At 39.9% G+C, this 9,541-nt stretch overlaps 1 pseudogene; it reads right to left on the reverse strand.

Annotated features, from left to right (window-relative positions):
- Positions 1 to 418: 418 nt before the first annotated feature.
- On the reverse strand, positions 419 to 6,979 carry LOC120768681 (annotated as a pseudogene).
- Between the last annotated feature and the right edge of the window lie 2,562 nt (positions 6,980 to 9,541).

Raw genomic sequence — 9,541 nt, forward strand, 5'->3', positions numbered from 1 at the left:
TTTCCAATTAGGTACGGAAACCTTCAACGGATGAAGAAGTTGTCCATATGTGGGTAACGCTTTCACAATAACCACATAATAATAATAAAAAGATTCTTCTTCGTATTCATCTAAATCTGTTAAAAGAGAAATAATAATGCACATCAGAAAATTATTAGCCAAGGATTTTCTTTATTTTTGTTTATTTACCTGAGATAGATAGATTATCGAATTTATATACCGAAAAATTATCTAGATAGATTCAGATTCATATTTATTTTAAGCATATAAATATACAGAAAATAGCAAAATTAGCAGCACTAGCTCGAGGCCATCAGCTGGTCTTTACAATTTAATATGATAGTAATAATTGGATGTTATGTCTAAGTAACGGATATACATAAATATTATCATGAATATATAAATTGTACAGTTTATATTAAACTAAATGTGCTATGTTACATGTTATAAGAAAGTTAGATATAGTACTTATATTCGACGATGTTATATTAGTTAGAAGTTTCGATGGGAGAGCTGAGCCAAACATCCTTCGCCTTGTATTGGTAAATTGGGGGCATGCATCTAGTATATGTTTTACTGATGTCCTAGAGGACCTACAAAAGCAGCAGGATCCGTTTCCATTATTTAACAGGTAATCGTGCGTGATCTGCGTATGACCTAGACGAAGCCTTGTGAATAACAAAATGTCTGAATGTTTGGAGTTCGTGGGGTATATAGGCTTTGCTCTGGTAGGATTAATTGCCGCATAATGATGAACGTATTCATTCCATTTCAACAGGGACTTGTTATTTACGTACTGCTTTATTATACGTTTTAAGTCAGTTTTTTCAAGAGCGTCAAAGCACAGAACTGGTTCTACATGAATACTTTTCGCCACAGAGTCGGCGAGTTCTTCTTCTTCTTAATTGGCGTAGACACCGCTTACGCGAATATAGCCGAGTTAACAGCGCGCCAGTCGTTTCTTCTTTTCGCTACGTGGCGCCAATTGGATATTCCAAGCGAAGCCAGGTCCTTATCCACTTGGTCCTTCCAACGGAGTGGAGGTCTTCCTCTTCCTCTGCTTCCCCCGGCGGGTACTGCGTCGAATACTTTCTGAGCTGGAGTGTTTTCATCCATCCGGACAACATGACCTAGCCAGCGTAGCCGCTGTCTTTTAATTCGCTGAACTATGTCAATGTCGTCGTATATCTCGTACAGCTCATCGTTCCATCGGATGCGATATTCGCCGTGGCCAATGCGCAAAGGACCATAAATCTTTCGCAGAATTTTTCTCTCGAAAACTCGTAACGTCGACTCATCGGTTGCTGTCATCGCCCAAGCCTCTGCACCATATAGCAGGACGGGAATTATGAGGGACTTATAGAGTTTAGCTTTTGTTCGTCGAGAGAGGACTTTACTTTTCAATTGCCTACTCAGTCCGAAGTAGCACCTGTTGGCAAGAGCAATCCTGCGTTGGATTTCCAGGCTGACATTATTAGTGGTGTTAATGCTGGTTCCTAAATAGACGAAATTATCTACAACTTCAAAGTTATGACTGTCAACAGTGACGTGAGAGCCAAGTCGCGAGTGCGGTTGCCCTGAATTCCACAGTGACCAGGTATCCACATCAATTTCATTTTATTTGCGTGCTTGGTGAGCAGATCACGAACGTAAGTTACTAAGACACTCTTATTGGTAAAATTTTAGACGGCATCGATGGCAGATTGACTGTCCGTACAAATGCAGAATTTACCCTTGGTTTTGGATGTTATTAGAGCAGCTTGATAGATAGCAAAGATTTCACTGGTGAATATACATAGAGCAGTGATTGTGCAGCAAACCTTTTTTCAAAACACGTAAATCCTCCGATATAACTGCGAAGGACATTGAGTAGTTAGTTTTTGAGCCATCCGTAAATATAAATTTGAACGATTTTAAGTATAACTCTAGTTTGGTCTCGAGGGAAACTTGCTGGTAGATAGGGGCGCAAGTATTTTGCTTTTGATAATCCTGAAGGCAATTAATAAATGACGAGTCCGAAAGATTCCAAGGTGGGTATGTACCGTGAGCTTGCCGAGTGGGTTTAACCGGTATATACATTTCTCTAGACAGAGCAACTACGCGATGTAGCGCCGAGAGCCTCTTTGGGAAGCGTTTCCTATTTATAGCATTGAGTATATTTTTATATAGGTTGGAGTTGTTGCAGGATAAAACTTTGTATATAAGTAATATATTACTACACTACGATTTGAGGGCATGCACCTGGAATGTCCGGACCCTTAATTGAGAAGGTGCCGCTGCCCAGCTGGTTGATGTCCTCGCAAAAGTAAAGGCTGACATCACCGCCGTCCAAGAAATGCGATGGACGGGACAAGGACAGAGACGAGTAGATCCTTGTGACATTTACTGTAGTGGCCATAGAAAGGAACGCAAGTTTGGTGCGGTCATCTTGTTTTTTTTTTTTTTTTGTTTTTTTTTTTTTTTTTTTTTTTTTAACACGAAAGGGATCGCCTACTTGAAAAGCAAACGAGTATCAAAAAAGTGATATATTTCTCCGATGGAGCCGGATCTCAATACAAAAATAAATTCAATTTGAGCAACTTGCTGCAACACAAAACAGATTTCAATGTTGAGGCTGAATGGAATTTTTTTGCTACCTCACACGGTAAAGGAGCATGTGACGGAATCGGTGGCACTGTAAAAAGACATGCTTTCCGGGCTAGTCTACAAAAAACACTTATAACTACACCAAAACTTTTGTACGAATGGGCAAAAAGTTTTTTCAATTGATTTTGATTTTTGTTCGTTAGAAGAGCATAATGTACATAATAAATCTATTGAAAGTCGGTACGATATGGCCAAAACTGTGAAAAATACCAGACAATATCATTACTATGCCGCAACCAACGATAACAAACTTGAGTGTAAAATTTTTTCTACTTCGGAAAAATCTGTATTTGAAAGTGTGACCAAGAAAAGATTGAATAAAAAATTTTGTACCGACATGTAAAAAGGAATCAATATTTACATTTTTAGGTACTTTACAACACTACCTGGATTTAGAACCAAACTGAATCTCATGCCATGATCACAGAAAAATGCTGATAACTTTCCACGAAATTGAGTCCCCTAAAATTTTGTTTATTTGTAAGACGCGCAATTGAACACGTAACAGTTATTTGCAAGAAACGTAATTAAAAACGATTGAGAAGTTGTAAAAAAAATTATTTGTTTAAAAAAATTGTTTATAATTTCAACGAAATAATTCGGTTGGATTATATAACTGCAATATATGTCAATTAAACTTATTTTGTATCATTGTTACAACAAACCGAACACCGAGCTCGAATAAGTATCAACAAAGTTAGTAATCAACAAATTTTTCTCTCGTAAATGCTGAAAAAATAAATTGTTAATATCTGCGTAAAAAATTATAATTTCACAAAACCAGCTGAAACGTGTTTTTATATACTCTAAATCTAATAAACTATACGTTTGTTTTAAAAGTTTTTGACCAACAAAAATAATGTGGCCCGTTTCAAAAATTTTGTCACAAATGAAAATACAATTCAATACTCAAAGTACTCAAATTGATCTAAATAATTTTACAGCAAAATAAAAAAATATGTAAATTATTATCACTTTATCATGCGAGAGTATAAAATGTTCGGTGACACCCGGACTTAGCGCTTCCTTACTTGTTAAACTTATATTTTTTATATTGACTTTTTCGACTACCCAATATTTTTTGCTAACAACATGCCAATCCCGAAAAACGAGGGTATTGGCTACACTGATGTGACATTTGTTATTCAATAGACTTTTATGTTCTGTTGGGATGTAGTGCAGGTCTCCTCCAAGATGGTGCACCCTGGGTAACGGTAAATGGCCTGTGGCCCTCACGGCCTTTCAATTCCTGGACGACTTTGGCTTTGGAACTGGTTTTTAAGTAGGATTACCTCTATAGGATTTGGTAGAACCCTGTTCTGGTGGCTTCGGCTTTCTGGCACCTGAGTATGATGAGGTGACACTCATCAGAAGTGACTGACGGGCTAATGACCCAACCACCCCCTTCCTATTAAAATCCTGGGAGGCCTTAGCGTACGATAGTCTATGCTGCTGTAGAACAGCCATTGGCAAGAGGTGGGGCCTTTTACCGAAAGTGGTCCTCTGCGACCCCATAGTCAATCTCATTATGTTCTATAGAGTCTTTATATGGTGAAGTGCTCTAGAAAAAATCACACTTGCAGTGAATCTCGAGAACGTTCAACGGGCGGTGCTCATCAGCATGTGCGTGCACTACGGTCCACTCCAATCATGGCACTTAACGCCATTTTGAACAAAGTGTCCGTAGACATCGCCAGAAGGTGTATGGCCACGAAGGTGGCTATTAGACTCAGAGAATCTGGGTTCTTAAAAGAACGCCTATCTGAACATTCAAATATCCTCACACACTTTGAATACCAGATCATCTAGATCACGGAGTCGCCAAACCGAACTCTGGCGACGAGAGCTATGGGTGGGAAAAAGCCGTTGGAGGAGAGGAGAAGTGAGCTTCTTTACGGATGGGTTAAAGCTTGGGGGGAAGGTTGGTGGAGGGGTTTCAGACTCCCTGACTATTGCAGTGTTTTCCAAGCCGAGGCTGCAGGTTTCAAGGTAGCAGATCTGATGCTTCCAAGTGCGGGCTCCTTTTGAGAAGTTCACTCAGATAGAAGAGCGCCAATACTAGTCTTGAGCTTAGTTACAGTTCGTTCGGGGTTGGGTGCCGGGCCATAGGGAAATCGCAGTAAATTGTAAAGCTGATGAGCTAACAAGGAAAGGAACCGCTTACGGTAGAATGGAAGCGGGTCGGTGCTCTGGTATCCTCTTGTGTTCTACTACTGGATAGCTTGGCTTCGGGGAGGCTTGACCAGCGCTGGGCTACTTACTTACTTGCGCAGTCACAAAAGCCTTTTTGGTACAAAATTTTTCTCTTTTCTCTCAGTAAGACTAGCCTCTCCCTGATTGCGGGGCTTTTAACAGGCCATTGCTCTATTGGCGTCTATAGTGTAAGGTTGGGAATCTTACCAAACGCAATTTGCAGTAGCAGTTTGGAAGAAGATGATGTGGAAACAACTCAATACTTCCTTCTTGACTGGCCCTTGTTTGGGAGGTCAAAACATAAACACTTGGGAGCGCATACCTTCAGACATCCCACCGAACCGACAGGGAAATAAAGCGCCTTTGTAAATTTGTATTGGCTACTAAGGGTTTTCCCAATCTGTAAGTCCGAACCATGAGTTCTTATTTTCTATGGCTTCACAAATGGCAGTGAAAGTGCAACGCCAGGAGAAGGTGAACCCGATTCCCCAATCGATGACGATGGAGCAGACGTTCCAATGCCCGACCATGAAGAAGTTCGAATAGCAATTACCCGTCTGAAGAACAACAAAGCGGCGGGGGCTCATGGGTTGCCAACCGAGCTATTCAAACACGGCGGCGAAGAACTGATAAGGAGCATGCATCAGCTTCTTTGTAAAATATGGTCGGACGAAAGCATGCCTAACGATTGGAATTTAAGTGTGCTTTGCTCAATCCACAGAAACGGAGACCCCACAATCTATGCCAACTACCGTGGGATAAGCCTCCTCAACATCGCGTATAAGGTTATATCGAGCGTATTGTGTGAAAGATTAAAGCGCACCGTCAACAAACTGGTTGGACCTTATCAGTGTGGCTTTAGACCTGGAAAATCAACAACCGACCAGATATTCACCATGCGCCAAATTTTAGAAAAGATGCTTGAAAGGAGAATCGGCACACACCACCTTTTCGCCGATTTCAATGCGGTTTTCGACAGCACGGTATCCCCGCAAAATTAATACAGCTGTGTAAACTGACTTTGAGCAACACCAAAAGCTCCATCAGGATCGGGAAGGACCTCTTCGAGCCGTTCGATACCAAACGAAGTTTCAGACAAGGCGACTTGGAAAAATAATTCGAGCTGCAGAACTTAATCGAGCAGGTACAATATTTTATAAGAGTGTACAGCTGCTGGCGCATGCCGATGATATTGATATCATCCGCCTCAACACCGGCGCCGATAGTTCTGCTTTTTCCAGACTGAACAAGGAAGCAAAGCAAATGGGTCTGGTTGTGAACGAGGGCAAGATGAAATATCCCCTGTCTTCAAAAAACCAACATAATTTTGAAGTCGTAGATAATTTCGTCTATCGTGGAACCAGTATAAACATCACCAACAATGTCAGCCTGGAAATCCAACGCAGGATAACTCTTGCCAACAGGTGCTATTTTGGACTGAGTAGGCAATTTAGCAGTAAAGTACTCTCTCGACGAACAAAAACCAAACTCTATAAGTCACTCATTATTCCCGTCCTGCTATATGGCGCAGAGGATTGGACGATGACAACAACTGATGAGTCGACGTTGCGAGTTTTCGAGAGAAAGGTTTTGCGAAAGATTTATGGTCCTTTGCGCGTTGGCCACGGCGAATATCGCATTCGATGGAACGATGAGCTGTATGAGATACACGACGACATTGACATAGTTCAGCGAATTAAAGGACAGCGGGTACTCTGGCTAGGTCATGTTGAATGAACGAAATCACTCCAGTTCTGAAAGTATTCGACGAAGTACCCGCCGGGGGAAGCAGAGGCAGAGGAAGGTGGCATAAATTTTCCAATCACTTCCTTTTCTTACCAAACAGCTGCTCATGTGTCGAGACGGATGATATTGAACTTCTATAGGATTGAGCTGCCATACAAACTGAACGATCGCAACCAAATCGTTGTAGAGAAAACTGAGTAGATATCTTTATCAAATATGGCATGGGTTATTGTCCAAGACCGAAGAAATTATTCTAATAGAGTCATTAAAACAACTGACTTTTGAACTTCAATACTTAATAAATTAAGGATGATAGGCTTAGCACTAAATTAATAAATGATTTTATTCATTTTTAATTTAAAATTAGTCTTACTTGCATCACATTACAAAACATCTCATCAAATAAAGTTACATTTTTCATTTTCATTAATTTGCATTGTTTTATACTACATGTATATTTTATTATCGATCTTGAACGGAGGCAACAATTCCCTCCGTTCACATATACATATGTATATATTTTTGGTAGAATTTTAATCTGGCTGCTCCAGTCATCCCAATTGCGAAACGTTAAAACCTACCAGATCCAATCAACTGTCTAATTTGGGTAGGTGAGCAGATCTCTCATTTCCAGTCACAGGAGAGTTGGGCTTCCTAATCTCTGCAGCAAACAGTGAGTGTGGGTGAAAGTGCAAACATCTAATTTATTTTTATTATTTAATTTATTTTCAGTTTAGTTATAATAACCAAATATTTTTAATAAATAGAAACGGTTTGGGATATCAATCAAATTATTTATTTCTGTGAAATTGCATACCATGCCGTTATGTATAGAACTCGATTTCTTTTGCATGGCCACCACGGGCACGCTTGCAGGAGTCCAGACGCTGAACCCAATTTTCGCCGGGTTTTACGCATAAATCGACCGATACTGCTGCAATTTCACGTTCAGTATTCGTACGAAGTTCATCAATCGTCGCTGGCTTGACGTAGTCTCACAGGAAATAGTCTAATGGCGTCAAATCGAACGACCGTGGCGACCTATTGACTGGGCCATTTCGTGAGATAACATGTTCACCAAACTTGGTTTTCAATAAACCGATTGTGACATAGGCTGTGTGGTTTGTGGCGCCCTACTATTAGAGCCACATAATGTCCTAGTCCATATCATCCAATCCGGACCAAGAATATTGGACTATCATTGAGCGGCAGCGATTCCCGTTCACAGTAATGTGTCGGTCTGGATCATCACGGAAGAAGTACAACCGACCCATAAACCGCCCCAAACGGTAATTTTTTCGTAATGAAATGGTGATTTATGGAGTATGTTTAATCCAAACAAATACTCCTCTGCATTACTCCCACAATTTATATAAAGTAATAGAGGCGTAATGCAGAGGAATATCAACCGCCCCAACTTCACTCAACAGGCGAAAAAGGGGAAACAAAAGAATGCTTTTCCCGCGTTTTCTGAAACGAAAGTATACCATCCCGCCATAAAAGGAAACATCTTATATAAAGTGAACCGAACGCAGAGACAACATACAAGTATATGTACAAAGTGATAAATCAAACACAAGCCATAAAGCATTACAAGTTTACAACATAAACTAATACGGATACAACACAAGGTTCCACACAAAACTCATCAACAATACTCCACAGCGAAGTAATTAACCCAACACACGAAACGGATTAAAATATTTGAAATTAAAAGAATATGTAAAAACTGAATTGTAACACTATTTAATACGTAATTAAGAGTAATTAACCTATATTGGTAACACACATACACATGCCCATACATCTATATATATATATATCTCTTTTTGATGCTTTATAACGGGTGATTTTTTAAGAGCTTGATAACTTTTTTTTTAAAAAAAACGCATAAAATTTGCAAAATCTCATCGGTTCTTTATTTGAAACGTTAGATTGGTTCATGACATTTACTTTTTGAAGATAATTTCATTTAAATGTTGACCGCGGCTGCGTCTTAGGTGGTCCATTCGGAAAGTCCAATTTTGGGCAACTTTTTCGAGCATTTCGGCCGGAATAGCCCGAATTTCTTCGGAAATGTTGTCTTCCAAAGCTGGAATAGTTGCTGGCTTATTTCTGTAGACTTTAGACTTGACGTAGCCCCACAAAAAATAGTCTAAAGGCGTTAAATCGCATGATCTTGGTGGCCAACTTACGGGTCCATTTCTTGAGATGAATTGTTCTCCGAAGTTTTCCCTCAAAATGGCCATAGAATCGCGAGCTGTGTGGCATGTAGCGCCATCTTGTTGAAACCATATGTCAACCAAGTTCAGTTCTTCCATTTTTGGCAACAAAAAGTTTGTTAGCATCGAACGATAGCGATCGCCATTCACCGTAACGTTGCGTCCAACAGCATCTTTGAAAAAATACGGTCCAATGATTCCACCAGCGTACAAACCACACCAAACAGTGCATTTTTCGGGATGCATGGGCAGTTGGCCACCAAGATCATGCGATTTAACGCCTTTAGACTATTTTTTGTGGGGCTACGTCAAGTCTAAAGTCTACAGAAATAAGCCAGCAACTATTCCAGCTTTGGAAGACAACATTTCCGAAGAAATTCGGGCTATTCCGGCCGAAATGCTCGAAAAAGTTGCCCAAAATTGGACTTTCCGAATGGACCACCTAAGACGCAGCCGCGGTCAACATTTAAATGAAATTATCTTCAAAAAGTAAATGTCATGAACCAATCTAACGTTTCAAATAAAGAACCGATGAGATTTTGCAAATTTTATGCGTTTTTTTTTTTTAAAAAGTTATCAAGCTCTTAAAAAATCACCCGATATTAAATAATAAATTTATAACGTTTAAACTAAAACGAAATAATTTTCATTAAACGCAATCGGCCGCTTACGTTGACACACCCCGACAGAGTATGTGCGAATGTACTTTCACATGAATAAAGAATTTCATTGAT

This window comes from Bactrocera tryoni, chromosome 2 (genome assembly GCF_016617805.1).
Source record: "Bactrocera tryoni isolate S06 chromosome 2, CSIRO_BtryS06_freeze2, whole genome shotgun sequence".
Lineage (NCBI taxonomy): Eukaryota > Metazoa > Arthropoda > Insecta > Diptera > Tephritidae > Bactrocera > Bactrocera tryoni.